Source organism: Rhinoraja longicauda, chromosome 24, assembly GCF_053455715.1.
Source record: "Rhinoraja longicauda isolate Sanriku21f chromosome 24, sRhiLon1.1, whole genome shotgun sequence".
Taxonomy (NCBI): domain Eukaryota; kingdom Metazoa; phylum Chordata; class Chondrichthyes; order Rajiformes; family Arhynchobatidae; genus Rhinoraja; species Rhinoraja longicauda.
This window is the reverse complement of record NC_135976.1, coordinates 27,138,258-27,151,646: the sequence shown is the minus strand read 5'-3', so window position 1 is coordinate 27,151,646 and position 13,389 is coordinate 27,138,258. Positions and strand designations below refer to the sequence as shown.

The 13,389-nt window shown below is 46.9% G+C and overlaps 1 protein-coding gene across 1 annotated transcript in view; it reads right to left on the bottom strand.

Moving 5' to 3' along the window:
- LOC144605327 (transcriptional enhancer factor TEF-5-like) overlaps positions 1–13,389 on the bottom strand; it is a 148,660-nt gene that overhangs the window by 62,444 nt on the left and 72,827 nt on the right. The window lies entirely within an intron of this gene.

The following is a 13,389-nucleotide window of genomic DNA, read 5'->3' as shown; positions in this document are numbered from 1 at the left end:
CAGGATGAGAGAGAGAGCGGTGTGCAGAACCTAGGAGACCGCATCATCCGTGGATCTGTTCGGACGGTATGCAGACTACAGTGTCCGGGCCTACACTGTCCGGGCCTACAGCGCCCCCCCGGGCCTAATACGGGACAAGGGCGGTCCCGTGCGGGACAAACCAATTTAGCCCAAAATACGGGATGTCCCAGCTAATATGGGACACTTGGCAACCCTATGGCTAAGACATCTATCAAGTGGATCTATAGAGCAGTGAATAATGCATGTAGCTGCCCTGGATTGTATCAAAGAAATTAGGCTCCAAGATTTTTCAGTTTGGTTTAGTTTAGTTTCGAGATATCCCACACAGGTCACGGGGAGAACGTGCAGACTCCGTACAGACAGCAACCGTAGTCAGGATCGAACCCGGGTCTCTGGCGCTGTAGGGCAGCACCTCTACCGCTGCGCCACCGTGCCGCCCGATATTTTGGACTCTACTTCAATATGGACTTCCCTGGCTCCAAAGTCGGAGAAGGATGGAGGCTCCCCAAGAGTCCAATAAAGTTTTGGAATTCTTTTTAATTGCCGCTACTGTTGATGGATTCAAGCAGTAAGGGAAGGCGATCACCGTTTCTTTCTACCTAATGTTTGGTGACATACGTTACTGCTAGTCGCAACTTAAATACGTCAGTGTTCCCCCGAGCCCTGTCCACCTCCTCCCACCTGTCACCTTCGACCATCCTGAAAATGAATCGTCTAAAATCACGGGGAAATGTAGCGCCAGATTCTGAGATTCTGTTGCAAAGGGGTCACAGATGAGGGGAGTGTGTAGTTGGCTTGATGGCCCCATCAAAATACGGGATGTCCCGGCTAATATGGGACAGTTGGCAACCCTATGGCTTTTTATCATATTGGTGTTTCTATCAAGGCCAGTGTTTATTGTCTGCCCTCAGTTTCTCTTGAAGATGCTGGTGTGTTGTCTTCTAGCATTCTGTCCAGTGATGGTACAAGGCACTAAAGGTCAACCACCCTTGGTTCTGAGGCCTTGCCGTATTATCTGTTATGCCGGATCTACACAGGTCATGGTTTTGGGGGTGCCGAGATACTGGCCGGCAAAGTCTGCCGCAGATGTCGGCTATGGGAACGGATTTGCCAGCTCTGACCGGGCCGGAGTTCCAGAGCCTCGGTCACGGAGGGGAGGGGAGGCAAAATCGACCTGCCGATCGTCGTGGAATTCACGATGAGGTCGAGATCGGCCGCCTGACCCGGCCTGGGCTCGGGGGGATTTCCGGGGGATGTTTCAAGTGTGCTCTCGTAATGTTTTCCGGATTAAAGGAGGTATCGAACCAGCAGTTGCTGGGAAATCGGTGGTGGACCTGTGTCAGGATGGGATCTCAAGGACTTTAACCCAGGACTTTCTCCCACCGTGGATTCTACTAGAGTTCAGAGTTGGGTTGAAACGAATAAGCCAAATAAAAGGAATGGGAAGATAAGACAAAAAAAGCTGGAGTAACTCAGTGGGACAGGCAGCATCTCTGGAGAGAAGGAATGGGTGACGTTTCAGGTCGAGGCCCTTCTTCAGACTCGAACGGAAACATCGCCCATTCCTTCTCTCCAGGGATGCTGCCTGTCCCGCTGAGTTACTCCAGCTTTTTGGGTCCATCTTTGGTTTAAACCAGAATCTGCAATTCCTTCCTACAAAAGGAATGGGGACATGGACCGGTACTGTCCTTGAGGACTGCAGCCAGTCTAATGACTTGAGATGTAGTTTGCAGCAACTTTCTTCCCATGGTCAATGCTGTACACTCTGAGGTTACAACTAACCAGCCCTGAAAGATGTGACTCTGACTCAATTGACCCCTGCAGTCGAGATACATTCTTCTTCTCAATTTGGCTAGGGCAAGCCAACATTCTCTTGCCAGCCACACAACCAAAACGTGACCAGCCTGGGTCAGTAAATGTTTCATCTTAATGGGCCGCACAGATTCATGCCAGGGAACATTAAAGTTTCATGCACAGAATTTATATCCGTACCCCATTTAACCAAGGACGGCACGGTGGCGCAACAGTAGAGTTGCTGCCTTGCGGCGCCAGGGACCCGGGTTCGATCCTGACTACGGGTGCTGTCTGTATGGAGTTTGTACGTTCTCCCCGTGACTTGCGTGGGTTTTCTCCGAGATCTTTGGTTCCCTCCCACACTCCAAAAACGTACAGGATTGTAGGTTAATTTGGCTTGGTATTTAGATTTAGATTTAGAGTTACAGCGCGGAAACAGGCCATTCGGCCCACCGAGTCCTCGCCGCCCAGCGATCCCCGCACATTAACACTATCCTACACCCACTAGGGACAATTTTTACATTTTACCCAGTCAATTAACCTACAAACCTGCACGTCTTTGGAGTGTGAGAGGAAACCGAAGATCTCGGAGAAAACCCACGCAGGTCACGGGGAGAACGTACAAACTCCGTACAGACGGCGCCCGTAGTCAGGATCGAACCCGAGTCTCAGGCGTTGCATTCGCTGTAAGGCAGCAACTCTACCGCTGCGCCACCGTGCCGTGCATAAAATGCAAAAATTGTCCCTGGTGTGTGTAGGAGAGTGTTAGTGTGCGGGGATCGCTGGTCGGTGCCGACTCGGTTGGCCGAAGGGCTTGTTTCCGCGCTGTATCACTAAACTAAACTAAACTAAACAATTAAACTGATTATGTGCTTTGCCAATAAATTTGGATGTTCCAGGTTCACGGGGAAGCTTGAGACTAGTTAAGACAGCTGTATCATTGGTGAATGCGAACTATTGTTGGTGGGCAGGCAACAGTACAGCCGCTGCAGATCCACACAACCAGCGTAGGGAAATGTACAAGAATGGGTGAGAAAAATCTCCAAAAAAACTGCAGATGCTGAAAATCTGAAACAAAAACAGAAACATGTAAAGGGAGCTCAGCGAGTCTGTGGAAAGAGAGATGGTCAGTCTTCCGATTCATGAACCTTCGTCAGAACAAGTCGTGCCCTAGTCATACAGCGTGGAAATGGGTCCTTCAGCCCAACTTGCCCATGCTGACCCGCGTGCCCCATGTACACTAGTCCCACCTGCCTGCATTTAGCCCACATCCCTCCAAACCTATCCTATCCACGTACCTGTCCAAAAGTCTCTTTATCGTTGTGACAGTACCTGCCTCAATTACCTCCTCTGTCAGCTCGATCCATATACCTACCACCCTTTGAGTTGACTGAAGCGTCCTATCAACTCGTGGAGAGCAGGTCCTGAGATACACTCTACCTCTGAAGACCCTCGGACTATCTTCAATTGGACTTTACTGTACTTTATCTTAAACAAAATGTTATTCGCTTTATCGTGTGTCTGTACACAGTGGATGGCTCGATTGTAATCATGTATAGTTTTTCCGCTGACTGGTTAGCATGCAATAAAAGTTTTTCACTGTACACATGACAATAAACTAAACTACGCTAAAAGAAAAGTTGCCCCTCAGGTTCCTATTAAACCTTCCCCCCCCCCCACCCCTCACCTTCACGAAAGATTAGAACACTAGGTGGCGCAGTGGTAGAGTTGCTGCATTACAGCGCTAGAGGCCCGGGTTCGATCCCGACTACTGGGGCTGTCTGTACGGAGTTTGTACGCTCTCTCTGTGACCGCGTGAATTTTCCCCAGGTGCTCCAGTTTCCTTCCACGCTCCACTGGCGTGCAGGCTTGTAGATTAATTGGCTTCTGTAAATTGTCCTCAGTGTGTAGGATTGAACCAGTGTTTGGGTTCTCGTTGGTTGGCGGACCCGGTGGGCCGAAGTGCCTGTTTCCGCACTGCATCTTTAAACTAAACTAAAAACAAAATCTGTCCTCCCCTCACTTTAAACCTATGAAGTACAGTGAGGATGTGGCAGTACAAATGCAGGATTGTGCATTTGGGCTGGATAAGCTAAGTCTGAAGAAGGGTCTCGACCCGAAACGTCACCTATTCCTTTACCCCAGAGATGCTGCCTGAGTTACTCCAGCATTTTCATAGGTTCATAAGTGACAGGAGCAGAATTAGGCCATTCGGCCCATCGTCTACTCCGCCATTCAATCATGGCTGATCTATCTCTCCCTCCTAACCCCATTCTCCTGCCTTCTCCCCTTAACCCTTAACACCCGTCCTAATCAATCTCTGCCGTTAAAATATCAATTGAATTGGCCTCTGCAGCCTTCTGAGGCGATGAATTCCACAGATTCACCACCCTCTGACTGAAGAAATTCCTCCCCATCTCCTTCCTTAAGGGACGTCCTTTAATTCTGAGGGTACGGCCTCTAGTGCTAGACTCTCCCACTGAGTGAAAACATCCTCTCCACATCCACTCGATCCTGGCCATTTTGTGTCTGTTTTGTTTAGTTTTAGTTTTTGTTTATTGTCACGTGTCCCGAGGCACAGTGAAAAGATTTTTGTTTGTGTTGCCCGCTATCCAGCCAGCGGAAAGACAATACATGACTAGTCGAGCCATTTGCAGGGTACCGATGCAGGATAAGGGAGGGTTACCGTACGTACGAGGGGGCTGCGAGCTCCTCACTAACTGCCTGGCCAACACAGCCCAACCGTGAGTTCTGCCGTTTACGGAATTCCCCACTGCTCCCAGGACACAGGCTCACTGTGTTCCCGCGCTACTGATCTGCAGTGCTGGTATCGGCCCAGCCAAGAAACGCTCCTTGTAAGGCAAATATTTCCCATTCCACGCTGCGGCAGTATTTATTGAAACAAGGGCAGGTTTTTTTGCTTATAGACGAAGATAAAATTACAGGGCAAATAAATCACAGGAAACTGCGTGTAAAAAAAAAAGGAACTCGGGATTTCGCACTCTGTGTTAAGAGGACGTGTTAACCCCTTGAGCACAACGTGCATTGTGGGTGGAACCTGCAATGTGCACAGAGTCCCTGTGAATCACTGCAGATCAAATGGACCAGGGCAGTTACTGTAAACACTCACAGATCTCAGTTGACTGAGATCTGATGTCCCGTTTACAAACGGTACACATACACCCCAGGGAGTGATTTAACCAGGCCTTCTCCGGTACAAGGCCAGTAAGTCTTCAACACACATGTTGTACGCTGGGCTTAATCCAAGATAGTCCAGTCGCATTTAGACTTTACTTTGACCGCAGAGATACCGCGTGGAAACAGGCCCTTAGGCACAGCGAGTGTGCATCGGCCAACGATCACCCCGCCCTCTAGCACTATCTCACATCACCCCGCCCTCTAGCACTATCTCACATCACCCCGTCCTCTAGCACTATCTCACACACGATAGAGACAACTTTTAATTTACACAAACACAATTAACCTACTATCCTGCATGTCTCCAGAGTGTGGGACTCTGGCAGCTCAGCGATTGAATGTCACTTTAAATTAAATGTTCCTTAAGCTCGGTGGGCCGAAGGGGGCCTGTTTCTGCGCTGTTTCTCTAAACTAAACCTAATGGTGGTAGCTTCCCTCATATGTGTGAGCTTTGTAACATCCAAACGTGTGTTCGTAACTCAAGCTCATCGGCATTGATCCCTGCCCGCAAACTCTCTGACACACAGAAATGATCTCCACTACAAGCGTGCGGCACGGTGGCGCGGCGGTGGAGTTGCTGCCTTACAGCGCCCGAGATCCAGGTTCGATACTGACTCTGGCTGCTGTCTGTACAGAGTTTGTACATTCTCCCCTTGACCATGTGGGTTTTCCCCGGGTGCTCCAGTTTCTTCCCACAATCCAAAGGCATACGGGTTTTTAGTTTAATTGGCTATGTTAAAATTGTAAATTGTCCCTGATGTGTGTAGGATAGTGTTAGATCGCTGGTCGGCACAGACACAGTGGGCCGAAGGGCATGTTTTCGCGCTGTATCTCTAAACTAAACTAAACAGAGCATTGAAGTGTCAGGAACTGTACAGTTCACTGTTGGATGGCATCTTGCTACTCATACAAAGCTGGAGTAACTCAGCGGGTCAGGCAGCATCTCTGGAGAGAAGGAATGGGTGATTGTTCAGGTCGAGGACCTTCTTCAATCTGAAGAAGGGTCTCGACCCGAAACGTCACCTATTCCTTCTCTCCAGAGATGCTGCCTGACCCGCTGAGTTACTCCAGCTTTTTGTGTCTATCTTCGGTTTAAACCAGCGTCTGCAGTTCCTTCCTACACATCTTGCTTCCCATTATTGATTGTGTTTCTTGATTAGTACGGGTGTCAGGTTATGGGGAGAAGGGAGGAAAATAGGGTTGAGAGGGAGAGATAGATCAGCCATGACTAAATGGCAAGGTAGAGTTGATGGGCCGAATGGCCTAATTCTGCTCCTAGAACTCATGAACTTATGATGAGCGAGAAACGCAGGTTTTAGGCGGCACTTTATAGGTTTGCTTTATGGTATTGGGCTGATGCGACCGGAACCCTGCACATTGACGATGTGATCATGTGTGCCAATGGAACTGGTCAAAGGACTTTTCAATGTTAAAGGACAAATTAGGGCTGGGAGAAAAGGAAGAAAGATCAGCCATGATTGAATGGTGCAGCAGACCCGATGGGCCGTGGCCTAATTCTGCACCTATGTCTTATGATATGAGCACCAGGAAGAGAAATCCAGGAAGTGAAAATGGTTTTAAAAAAGCAGATTCCGAAAATCTGAAATAAAAACATAAACTGTGTGGAACCTCCACCAAAATGGACGGAGTGGGGTTAAAAGACATGCAGGACAATTTAAAGGTGGAATGAATGAATGAATGAATTAATTAATTAATTAATGAATGAATGAATGGATGAATCAATCAATCAATCAATCAATCAATAATGCAGCGCAAGCATGGAAAACAAATCCAAAATCTGGGCATCAGGATCTTATTTCTCCCTCAGGCCTGTGATCAGCTTCGTTGAGATGCTGCCGGACCCGCTGTGTTACTCCAACACTTTTGTGTTCTACGGCAGGTTCCAGCATCTGTAGTTCCTCTCGTGTCTCTCTTAGTTTTAGAGTAACATTGTTGGTCATTGATTTGTGGAGGCGCAATGGTGTCAAGTTACATATTTAATGTGTTGTGAATATCTTATACTCCTCAATTGTTGCTTCTTCCCCGGGTCTACATCCTAAGTGAAGAAGGGTCCCGACCTGAAGTGTCTCCGGTCCATTCCCTCCACAGATGCTGCCTGACCCCTTGAGTTACTCCAGCACTTTGTGTTTCGTTCTACTTCCTAACTTTCATCAATAGTTAAAGATAAATTAATCCTAACTATTGTGTTGCAATCATAGGAACATAGAAAATAGGTGCAGGAGTAAACCATTCGGCCCTTCGAACCATTCAATATGATCATGGGTGATCATCCAAAATCAGTACCCCGTTCCTGCTTTCTCCCCATATCCCTTGATTCCGTTAGCCCAAAGAGCTACTTCTAACTCTTGAAAACATCCAGTGAATTGGCCTCCACTGCCTTCTGTGGCAGAGAATTCCACAGATTTACAACTCTCTGGGTGAAAAGGTTTTTCCTCATCACAGTCCTAAATGGCTTAACCCTTATTCTTAAACTGTGACCCCTGGTTCTGGAGTCTCCCAACATCGGGAACATTTGTCCTGCATCTAGTCTGTCCAATCCCTCTCCCTCCATCCCTCCCCCCCCCCCCCCCCTCCTGTCGTTCTTTTAGTTTCACTGTTCGTATCCCTTCATTATCACCTCTTCCACGGCCAACAATGGACCATTGTGGGCTCCACCTTTCCTGTGGCCATTGTGACTAGCGATGACTCACTCACACTATGTTATCTCACATTCGCATCCACACCCTACACCCTCGGGGCAATTTCTACCAAGGCCGATTAACCTATAAACTCGCACGTCTTTGGGATGTGGGAGGAAACCCACTCGGTCACAGGGAGCGTCCGAGGTCAGGATCGATCCTGGGTCTCTGGCGCTGTAAGGCAGCAGCTCTACCAGCCGTGCCACTGTGCCACCCTTGATCACATCCTTACAATTAAACCCACGTTTCTTTTCAGAGCTCCAAAATATCAACTATAAGCACGTTTGAGCTACAGCAATATAATATAACCATATAACATATAACAACTACAGCACGGAAACAGGCCCGTTCGGCCCTACCAGTCCACGCCGACCACTCTCCCTGACCTAGTCTCATCTACCTGCACTCAGACCATAATCCTCTAATCCCCTCTTATCCATATACCTATCCAATTTACTCTTAAATAATAAAATTGAGCCTGCCTCCACCACTTCCACCGGAAGCCCATTCCATACAGCCACCACCCTCTGAGTAAAGAAGTTACCCCTCATGTTACCCCTAAACTTTTGTCCCTCAATTCTGAAGCTATGTCCCCTTGTTGGAATCTTCCCCACTCTCAAAGGGAAAAGCCTACCCACGTCAACTCTGTCCGTCCCTCTCAAAATTTAAAAAACCTCTATCAAGTCCCCCCTCAACCTTCTACGCTCCAAAGAATAAAGACCCAACCTGTTCAGCCTCTCTCTGTAGCTTAAGTGCTGAAACCCAGGCAACATTCTAGTAAATCTCCTCTGTACCCTCTCCATTTTGTCGACATCCTTCCTATAATTTGGCGACCAGAACTGCACACCATACTCCAGATTTGGCCTCACCAATGCCCTGTACAATTTCAACATTACATCCCAACTTCTATACTCGATGCTCTGATTTATAAAGGCAAGCATACCAAACACCTTCTTCACCACCCTATCCACATGAGATTCCACCTTCAGGGAACAATGCACAGTTATTCCCAGATCACTCTGTTCCACTGCATTCCTCAATTCCCTACCATTTACCCTGTACGTCCTATTTTGATTTGTCCTACCAAAATGCAGCACCTCACACTTATCAGCATTAAACTCCATCTGCCATCTTTCAGCCCACCCTTCCAAAAGGCCCAAGTCTCTCTGTAGACTTTGAAACTCTACTTCATTATTAACTACACCACCTATCTTAGTATCATCTGCATATTTACTAATCCAATTTGCCACACCATCATCCAGATCATTAATGTAAATGACAAACAACAGTGGACCCAACACAGATCCTTGGGGTACTCCACTAGACACTGGCCTCCAACCTGACATACAATTGTCAATTGTCTGGTATCTCCCATTCAGCCATTGTTGAATCCATCTTGCAACCTCACTATTAATACCCAACGATTTAACCTTCTTAATCAACCTTCCATGTAGAACCTTGTCAAATGCCTTACTGAAGTCCATATAGACAACATCCACAGCCTTGCCCCTATCAATTTCCCTGGTAACCTCCTCAAAAAATTCAAGAAGATTAGTCAAACATGACCTTCCAGGCACAAATCCATGTTGACTGTTTCTAATCAGGCCTTGTTTATCCAAATAATTATATATATTGTCCCTAAGTATCTTTTCCATTAATTTTCCCACCACGGACGTCAAACTAACAGGTCTATAATTGCTAGGTTTACTTTTAGAACCTTTTTTAAACAAAGGCACAACATGCGCAATGCGCCAATCTTCCGGCACCATCCCCGTTTCTAATGACGTTTGAAATATTTCCGTCATAGCCCCTGCTATTTCTGCACTAACTTCCCTCAATGTCCTAGGGAATATCCTATCAGGACCTGGAGACTTATCCACTTTTATATTTTTCAAAAGTGTCCGTACCTCCTCTTTTTTAATCCTCATAATTTCCATCACTACTCTACTTGTTTCGCTTACCTCACATAATTCAATATCCTTCTCCTCGGTGAATACCGAAGAAAAGAAATTGTTTAATATCCCCCCCATTTCTTCCGGCTCAGCACATAGCTGTCCACTCTGACTCTCTAATGGACCAATTTTATCCCTCGCTATCCTTTTGCTATTGACATATCTGTAGAACCCCTTGGGGTTTACTTTTACATTACTTGCCAAAGCAGCCTCATATCTTTTTTTCGCTTTTCTAATTTCCTTCTTAAGATTCCTTTTACATTCTTTATATTCCTCAAGAACCTCATTTACTCCCTGCCGCTTATATTTATTGTATATCTCCCTCTTTTTCCGAACCAAATGTCCAATTTCCCTGGAAAACCACGGCTCTTTCAAATTATTATTCTTTCCTTTCCACCGAACAGGGACATAAAGACTCTGTACTCTCAAAATTTCACCTTTAAATATCCTCCATTTCTCTATTATATCCTTTTCATAAAACAAAAAGTTCCATTTCACTCCTTTTAAATCCTTTCTCATCTCCTCAAAATTAGCCTTTCTCCAATCCAAAATCTCAACCCTTGGTCCAGATTTGACCTTCTCCATAATTATATTGAAACTAATGGCATTGTGATCACTAGACCCAAAGTGCTCCTCAACACATACCTCCGTCACCTGACCCGTCTCATTTCCTAACAGGAGGTCCAACACTTTTGCGATCTCTGTTCATTTTGACTGGCTATAACATTCAGCCCTTCTTTCATCCTTCGGCCTGCTGAGTCCCCACTGACCAGCGATCCCCGCACATTAACACAAGCCTACACACATTAGGGATAATTTATACTCACACCAACTAGACCAAACCCAAGCCAATTAACCTACGAACCTGTGCGTCTTTGGAGTATGGGAGGAAACCGAAGATCGCAGAGAAAACCCACGCAGGTCACGGGGAGAACGTGCAAACTCCGTACAGACAGCACCCGTGGTCGGGATCGAACCCGGGTCTCCGGCACTGCAACTCTACCGCTGCGCCACCGTTCCGCCCAGATCCGGTTTAATCGAGAGTTCCTGGGGCATTACTTTCATCGTCTCTTTTGGGAAGGCAATATCCACACAGCTCAATGAGCTGAGATGCTGATTGCATCACCAGGCTTTCAAAGCCACATCTGCAATGGACGTGCCCCTCACAGCTATTTTCTGGTACTGAAACGCAGGCCTTAGCATCTTTAAAGAGACCGCTGGGGGAGTCAGAGAATAAATCATAACTATCAACCCAGTAACAAGAACACAGGGGAATTTCCGTGTTTGGTTTGGTTTGGTTTAGTTTTAGTTTAGAGACACAGCGCAGAAACAGGTCCTTCGGCCCACCGAGTCCGCGACGACCAGCGATCCCCGCACATTAACACTATCCTACACACAATTGGGACAATTTACACATACACCAAACCAATTAACCTACAAACCTGTTGGTCTTTGGAATGTGGGAGGAAACAGGGGATCTCGGAGAAAACCCATGCAGGTCATGGGGAGAACGTATAAACTCCGTACAGACAGCACCCGTAGTCGGGATCGAACCCGGTTCTCCCGCGCTCCAAATGCTGTAAGGCAGCAACTCTACCGCTGCGCCACCGTGCCGCCCTTTAGTTTAGTGTGGTTTAGTTTGTTTTGATTTAGTTTAGAGATACAGTGCGGGAACAGGCCCTTCAGCCCACCGAGTCCGTGCCGACCAGTGATCCCCACACACTAGCACTATCCTACACACTGGGGACAATTTACAATTTACAATTCCTACCGAAGCCAAATAACCTACAAACCTGGACATCTTTGGAGTGTGGGAGGAATTAATAGGAACCTGAGGAGCAACTTTTTTTTTACACAAAGGGTGGTGGATATCTGGAACAAGCTGCTGGAGGAGGTTGTTGAAGCAAGCACTACCACAACAGTCAAAAAACGTTTGGAATGTGGGAGGAAATCAGTGCACCCGGAGAAAACCCACGCGGTCACGGGGAGAACGTACAAACTCCGTGCAGACAGCACCCGTAGTCAGGATCGAACCCGGGTCTCTGGCGCTGTAAGGCAGCAACTCTACCGCTGCACCACCTTACTCAAAGCTTAAGTAACATTTAATTAACAGCAGTGGAATTTTTTTAAATTGTTTGTTTATTCTGCAAAAAAATTAATCTTATATTCTGATTTTCCCGACAGCCCCGATCTGAACTTATTTTTCACCAATACCATTTAAAAAAAACCTGGCCACCAACTCTTTGCTCTCTTGGAAACCTGCCCCTGGATAAATTAGCTGGAAAAATTCCTGCCAAACTTCCTACATCCCACCAGTGGCTGCATTCAAAGTGTATATTTTGAAAGGCTGTATGGTTTTGTGGTATGATCCAAAATTGTACACGGTGCTATAGAAATGAAAGATCTTCCCCTTTTCAGAGATGGCAATAGTACTTCATCCTACCTCTCCTTAACAATGAGGTAACGGTAGATAGGGGTTGGCTGGAGTGGGCAAAGTTTCCCTGAAAACGTTTAAAGGCTTTTCATTTCGTTTCAGTTTTAGAGACACAGCCCGGAAGCAGGCCCTTCGGCCCACCGAGACCACACCGACCAGCGATCCCCGCACACTAACACCATCCTGTACACACTAGGGACAATGTACATTTATACCAAAGCCAATTAACCTACAATTAAACTGTACGTCTTTGGAGTGTGGGAGGAAACGAGGAGAACCCGGAGAAATCCCACCCAGGTCATGGGGAGAACGTACAAACTCCGCACAGACAGCACCTGTGATCAGGATCGGACCCGGGTCTCTGGCGCTGTAAGGCTGCAACTCTATCGCTGCGCCACCATGCTGCCTTAGTCTCATTTAACCTGTCATTCCGCTGTTCCTGCTTGTAGTGACCTCCATCTCAAGTAGTGAATCACATGTTTCTAAAACCGTACTTTTGCTGGTGGTTCTTACCCTAACAATTGGCACAGCCTTTTGTTGGCCAGAAAGCGATTGGTGCAGAAATAGCAGAGCTCTGCGTGAAGGAAGTCCTGTAAACAGCGTATAAACTGATTGACTAAAGAATTTCCACTCCAATCCAGGAACCATCTACTCCTGTGAGCCAATTGCCCAAAACTTCTCCAGGGAAAATGATGTGTAATAAAAGAGGTCTGATGGATCCAGTCAGTCAAACTCCAGGAAACCCAGCGTTTGAAATTAATACCAGCTGCTTTTTTTCTGCTGCACGTATAATCCAAGAGAGAATCAGTCCTGTTAAAATGATCATCCAAAGCTAGTGGGTCAACAAGCAACAGTCAATGGTGGAAGACGCTCTTTCTTGAAGAGGGGCATAAGCAGGAATGGCAATATGCACAAAGAAAGCCAGGTTGTAAGGCAGAATTCGTCAAAATTGTCCCGAACACTGAGAAAACTACCGATACTCTACTCTGGGGTGGGAAATGAAACAGAGTAGGCATTCCACATTTTGTGCAGGAAGGAAGATAGACACAAAATGCTGGAGTGACTCAGTGGGACAGGCAGCAGCTCTGGTGTGCAGGAAGGAACTGCAGATGCTGGTTTACACCGAAGATACACACGAAAAGCTGGAGTGACTGAAGAAGGGTCTCGAGCCGAAACGTCACCAATCCCTTTCCTCCAGAGATGCTGTCTGGCCCACTGACAGCCTCCAGCCTTTTGTGTCTTTCCCCATTTTAAAATGTTCCTCTTGAGTCAAGTATATCATCAGTGGTAT